Source organism: Giraffa tippelskirchi, chromosome 13 (assembly GCF_054371585.1).
Source record: "Giraffa tippelskirchi isolate mGirTip1 chromosome 13, T2T-mGirTip1v1.2.pri, whole genome shotgun sequence".
NCBI classification, from domain to species: domain Eukaryota; kingdom Metazoa; phylum Chordata; class Mammalia; order Artiodactyla; family Giraffidae; genus Giraffa; species Giraffa tippelskirchi.
In genome coordinates, this window is record NC_137287.1 from 114,278,038 (window position 1) to 114,284,488 (window position 6,451).

Below are 6,451 nucleotides of genomic sequence, written 5' to 3' on the forward strand. Positions count from 1 at the left end.
CTCGACTCTTCTAAGCGCTACCTCCGGGTGGGGCTGGAGACCTGGAGACCCCCATGGGAGACCCCTGAAGATCGGCTTAGGGGCTTCATTCTTCTCCTGGACCTGAGCTGAGACAGCACTGGCTGAAGCCAAGGCAGTGACATCCAACCAGAGGCTGTGTCTGGGACCGATGCCACAAGCACACCCTCCCATTCCCCTCTTGATTTGATTAGAGCGCTTGGTCTGGCGCTTTACCGGAAGTTCCTGAAGGCAGCGTCCATTCCATCCTCCTCTTCCCATCCAGAGTTGAATTTTCCCCGCCACGTGAGGTGGACTTTCAGTAAAAGCTATGTTGACCTTCTCTCAGAAGTTCAGCCCTGGCCGGAGTGTTGGGTGTGGAGATGGATGGTCTTTGGGTCCCTTCTCCTGCCTCTGCTGAAGCCATCACTCTCGGGGCTTCCTCCGCGCCCCACCATGTCTCTGCATCCACGCTGCCAGCCCCTGGGGCGTCTCACTTCCCTGTGCCTTTTGCATGTTGGGAAAGGGTCTGGGTGTCACTGCCGCTCATGCTTAAAAACCACTGAAAGCCCCCAATAAAGCATCCAGGAGGAGCGGCCGCTTTTCATTTCTAAACCTGAGCTGTCCATCTAGCTCTCATTTTCAGAGGTCAGGGATAGAGGGGTAGAGACACAACATTCAGACTCTGTGAATCTGACTCTCCCGACTCTGTCGCCAGTTTTGACCATTTCACTTGTATAAACAAGGAAGAAATGACTGATGGCTTTGGGGGAGCCCAAGGCTTGAGCTGGGGAGACCAAGTTTTATCTGGTATGAAAGGATAGAGAGGATATTAGAGCACCTGTCCAGTATTTTAAGGTCCAGTCGTGCAAGATGGTCAGGTGACTTACAATCTTGGTTCAAGGCTAAGAATTTAATTGCCGGGTCTCACCCAGCTGCAAAGGGGGATGGGAAATGTAGTCCCTGGTTGGCCAGCCTATTGCTCAGGAAGGAGACAACAGATCATAAGGAGAAACTGAATGAGAAGAGGCACCGAGAGACTTCTGGAGAGAACTGTAGACTCAAAGATTCTGTGAGCTCCCACCTGCCTGTTCTACATATGCAGAAACTGAAGCCTTGGATGGGCACGTGCCTGGTTTGGTGAGGATCCCACTATGAGTGAGCTAGAGAGCCAAGTGCCTTTTCCACTCCCATTCCATCTTGGAATATTATGGAGAGAGCTAGGGTGTGGACAAGAGTCAACATGCAGACGATTACTCAGAATCCATCCATTGCTGAACCTTCTGTGAGGTCCCTTGGAGGGATGCAGAGATGAAGAGAAGGTGGGGCTATCAGAGTACAGTCTAGTCGGGAAGACAGACACCAGCACCAGGACTGTGGTAATGGACACCCCCAGTGTTTACACTGTTGAGAAGGTCTCTCCAGCATTCACAGAAAGATGCTGTTGGGCAGGACAGTAAGGGCTGCTGAAGGTTGTATCTTCTTCAGTTCATTGGCTGCTCACTGCCAAAGTCACAGAATCTACTGCCCAGGTCATAACAGCATGTTTCTGAAGACCTATTTGGGTCTTCCCTTGCAACCTGGGCCCACATTGCCTAAAACCCTTAGTTTTCTCATCTCTAAATGGAGCTGATAACAATAGCTGCCATCCTTTGAGTCCTAACCAGGAACTAGGAAATTCAAATAAAGTATTTCTAACTCTGCAAAGCATTGTTTCACATACATATATATGTGTATGTATAAGGTTTATTTGGCTGCACCAGGTCTTAGCTGTGGCATGCAGGGTCTTCTGTCTTCATTGCAGCATGTAGGATCTTTAGTTGCAGCATGTGGGATCCAGTTCTAGAACCAGAAGTTGAACCTGGGCTCCCTGCATGGGGAGCGTGAAGTCTCAGCCACTGGACCACCAGGGAAGTCCCCAGCATAGTTTCTCATGTTTCACTGATGAGGAAACAGCCAGCTCAGAGAGTTAGCACCCTAGGTACAAGTGGTAGATTGGATTGTTGGATTCCCTAATGGGTTTATGGGCTTCCCTGGTGGCTCAAGGGTAAAGAAGCCACCTACCAATGCAGGTAGACAAAAGAGATCTGGGCTCAATCCCTGGGTGAGGAAGATCCCCTGGAGAAGGAAATGGCAACCCACTCCAGTATTTTTGCCTGGGAAATCGCAGGGACAGAGGAGCCTAGCAGGCTACAATCCATGGGGTCACAAAAGATTCAGATACCACTTAGCGACTAAACAACAAATAGGTTTATACATCCATAACCCTTGACATGTGACTTTATAACACCTCCCACTGTGGGTGGAGTATATTCCCTGCCGAAGAGAATTGTCCATGTGACCAGTGGACTGTTAATAGAAGGATGTGATGGGAGCAGAGGCTTTAAATGTGCCATGTGGGTGCCTCAGTGTTCATCACAAGAAGAACAGGGCCCTGGTATTATATACATATCCTTAAAAATTAATTAATTAATTTTTTATACTCGGCTGCACTGGGTCTTTTTGTGCCAGCTTTCTCTAGTTATGGCGAACAGGGGCTACTTTCTAGTTGCAAAGTGTGGGCTTCTCACTGCAATGGCTTCTCTTATTGCAGAGCACAGGCTGTGCAGCTTCAGTAGTTGTAGCACATGGATTTAGTTGCCCCACAGCCTGTGGAATCTTCCCAGATCAAGGATCAAACTGGTGTCCCCTGCATTGGCAGGTGGATTCTTAACCACTGAACCACCAGGGTAATCTGGCCCCAGGTATTATAGTTGCTGCGTTTTTTCACTTGGACCTTAGAATGAAAGTAGAACAGACTCGAGCCCAGCTTGTGGCCCAGGACCAAGTCTAGCTTGCCAGGAGCAGAGCTCACCAACTGAGGCCAGTCCATATCTGCAGAGCTGCAGCTACCTGTGAGCATTTGCTGTCGTAAATCATCAGGTTTAGAGGTTATTACTGCAATAGCTGACTAATACAGTGGCAGAGCTGGGATGAAGCCAAAGCCCTTCCTGTTTCCTCTATGGCCTAATTGGAAACTACAGCTGAGATAATTCACTAAAAATATCAGGCAGCAGATTTAAAAATTCACAACAAATGTTAGTTGTTACTAATTCTTAGTCAATGCTGCATTTTAAAATATTTATTTATTTGGCTGCCCTGGTCTTAGCTGTGGCACAAGGGATCTTTGATCTTCATTGTGACACGAGGAATCTTGAGTTGCAGCATGCAGACTCTTAGTTGCGGCATGTCAGATCTCATTCCCTGACTAGGGATTGAACCCAGGCCCCCTGCATTGTGAGTGCAGAGTCTTAGCCACTGGACCATAGGGAAATCCCAATGCTGCATTTTAAAAATTGTATTAAGGACACCAAGCCAGTTCAGGTTACTGGGGACATGTAGAAGTTACAGTGTCCTGGCTTCTGAGAGAGACAGTCACCAAAGTAAATCTCTCAGCTCAATGTTTTAAAATTTATGATATATCTTCCTGTTTATGATCTCACTAAACCAGTCAAAGACCAGCGTTGCAGAGTCATCCCCGTTTCATAGTTGCATAACAAGCCCAGAGAGGTTAAGCAACTTGCCTAAGGTCACACAGCTGAGGCATTGACAGGTAGGATTTGAACAGTCTGCTTTTTCTAGTTCAAGGCTTCTAATAACTCCAGGTAAGAGTCAGTTTATGCCCCCATCTGTTCAGCCACGCATCCCTCCCCATCCCTGGCAGATGCTCAGGAGATGCAAACTGAAGGCAAGAAGGCATGAGAATATGTAAAATAGCTAGCTAGTGGGAAGTTGCTGTATAACACAGGGAGCTCATGGTGGTACTTTGTAACCACTTAGAGCTGTGGGATGGGATGGGGGCCTGGGAGGGAGGATCAAGAGGGAGGGGACATACTATCGATGGGTGCGTGTGTGCTCAGTTGTTTCCAACTCTTTGGAGCCCCCTGGACTGTGGCCCATCAGGCTCCTCTGTTCATGGAATTTTCCAGGCAAAAATACTGGAGTGGGTAGCCATTTCCTTCTCCAGGGGATCCTCATGGCTGATTCACTTTGTTGTATGGCAGAAATCTACAGAACATTGTAAGGCAATTATCCTCCAATTAAAAAAAAAATTTTTTTTTTAAAGGCATGAGAAGAGTGGAGCTGGGAGAGGGTGACAGCTGCGTGCTCAGGTGGGGCCTGATACCTTTGCTTTAGAAATTAAGATGCTAATCAGAATAGCTCTCAGGCTACCCCACCTACGCACCTCCTGGGCACTCAGACACACACCCTGCGGGAGCGGCGTCCTGGCAGAGAAGACAGGGGAAGAGATAAGGCTCCCAGCCCAATCTCTCAAATAAGCAGCCTGGAAACCAGGGCCAGGCAGCCCTTAGCTTAGCTCCAAGGGGACAGCATCTCAAACACTTTATGTTGGCCCAAAGGACCCCAGCGATGCATGGATGTCCTTTCCCTTCAGCTCTCCCTGAAAACACCTCTCACTGTCCCCCACCCCCTAGTTAACCCTGAAATTAGACTGCAATCCCAGAGACTCTGCTTGTTCTAGAGATCCTGGGACATGGCCTTCAACATTTGACTGTGCCTTTTAACTACCTCTGAGTCAATTAAAATTGAAACATTGACATCTCTGAGGTTTCTTTTTCCTGACTTTAAAGTAGTTATAGTGTTGATGGCACATTAGGGACTTACTGTGCACTTGAAAGACATTTATATAGTGCCTGCCTGTTCTAAGGAAGCCCTTTATAAGTACCGATTTATTTAATCCTCACAACAACTCTACAAGTTAGGTACTTACATTATTTCCATTTTACAGATGAGGAAACAGAGGAACTTGTTCAAGGTCACACAGCCAGTGTGTATGGCAGAAGCAGAATAATCTCCTCCTTCCTTTTCTCTCCTTTTTTTCCCCTCAGTATTTTATTTATTTAATCAACTGCACTGGGCCTTAGTTGCAGCCTGTGGGCTCCTTTAGGTTGCAGTCTGTGAACTCTTAGTTGCAGCATGTGGGATCTAGTTCCCTGACCAGGGATCAAACCCAGGGCGCCCTGCACTGGGAGTGCAGAGTCTCAGCCACTGGACACCAGGCAAGTCCCCTTCTCTGCTTTTCTGCATATGTTATGTACATCATCTCTGCCTGAGCTGGGACAGTGTTGGGGTAGGGTGGGGAAACATTCTGCATTTGATACTTTGCACCCTTTTAGATTTGCCTGTGGCTGGCTAGACTATAAACCCCTAGAAGGCAGAAGAGTGTCTCTGAATTAGCAATGTGCCCAGCACAGTGCCCCCCCAACCAGCAGGGCAATGAGTGAGGTGTGGCATTATCCCCACCTTACCCTTCACAAAGAGGCTCCAAGATTCTGACCTGACCGAGGTCACACAGCTGCAAGTTCTAGCACAGCACAAACACGGTCTTTCTGCTTCTAGATTCCCTAAATATAACACTATTTATTCTTTGTAGTGACTGTATTATATTCCTGGTAGGTGTGTGCATTAGTTGCTCAGTCGTGTCCAACTCTGTGTGACCCCATGGACTGTAGCCTGCCAGCCTCCTCTGTCCATGGAATTCTCCAGGCAAGAATATTGGAGTGGGTTGCCTTTCACTTCTCTAGGGGATCTTCCTGAGCCAAGAACTGAACTTGGGTCTCCTGCATTGCAGGCAGATTCTTTACCATCTGAGGCACTAGAGAAGCCCCCTGATATAGTTACCATAATTTATCTGATTGGCAACAGATAAATCTTGACAACTTTTCACTATCACAAATAGCTGCAATAAAATCTTTTCTGTTTATCTTTGCCTATCTCAGTGAGCATTCCCATAGCCTAAATCCCTAGAGAGAGATTGTTGGGTCTGCACAAATTTTTGGTTTGTTTTTGCTTTCGGCCACACTACACAACTTGTGGGCTCTCAGTTCCCCAACCAGGGATTGAACCCAGCTTGAGGTAGGGAAAGCCCAGAGTTCTCACCACTAGACCATCAGGGAACTCCCAGGTCTGCACATTTTAAGTTTTGGTACTACAAGGTTACCATGTAATCACGTGGGTACCATCTCTTCTCTCCCCAGGGTATGTTTTCTGCGCTGTGTGTTCAATTTTAAAACTCCGCAGAGACTGTATTAGGGGTTTCTGGGACAATATTTCTGAAGGTGACTATACTGCACAGGGTTTCCCTTACAGATCCTGCCTTCTTCTTGACAGATATTGAAATTGGTTTGGGTTTGGAGACTTTTTTAAAAAAGTCTTCTGAAGTTCATCCCTCTGGGAGCCAGGTCCAGCTCTCCATGCCCAGGAAGTTGCTACAAAGCCAAGCAATCAGGTCTGCATTAGTTCTGAACTGAACTGCATTAATAAATTGCTGGTGCAGAGAAAAGCAGGGGTGTGATCAGGTGCACCCAGAGGTTGGCTCCCCCATTACTCACTGGGAAACCAGCTGCCACCTCAGCTGAGTGGGAGTCTCTTCATGTCGTTTCCTTAAATAAAC

General features: G+C 47.5%; 1 non-coding gene across 1 annotated transcript; it reads right to left on the bottom strand.

Annotated features, from left to right (window-relative positions):
- Positions 1-3,235: 3,235 nt before the first annotated feature.
- Positions 3,236-3,309, bottom strand: TRNAV-CAC (transfer RNA valine (anticodon CAC)). The gene has a single exon. It is a non-coding gene; the product is annotated as a tRNA-Val (tRNA).
- Positions 3,310-6,451: the final 3,142 nt, after the last annotated feature.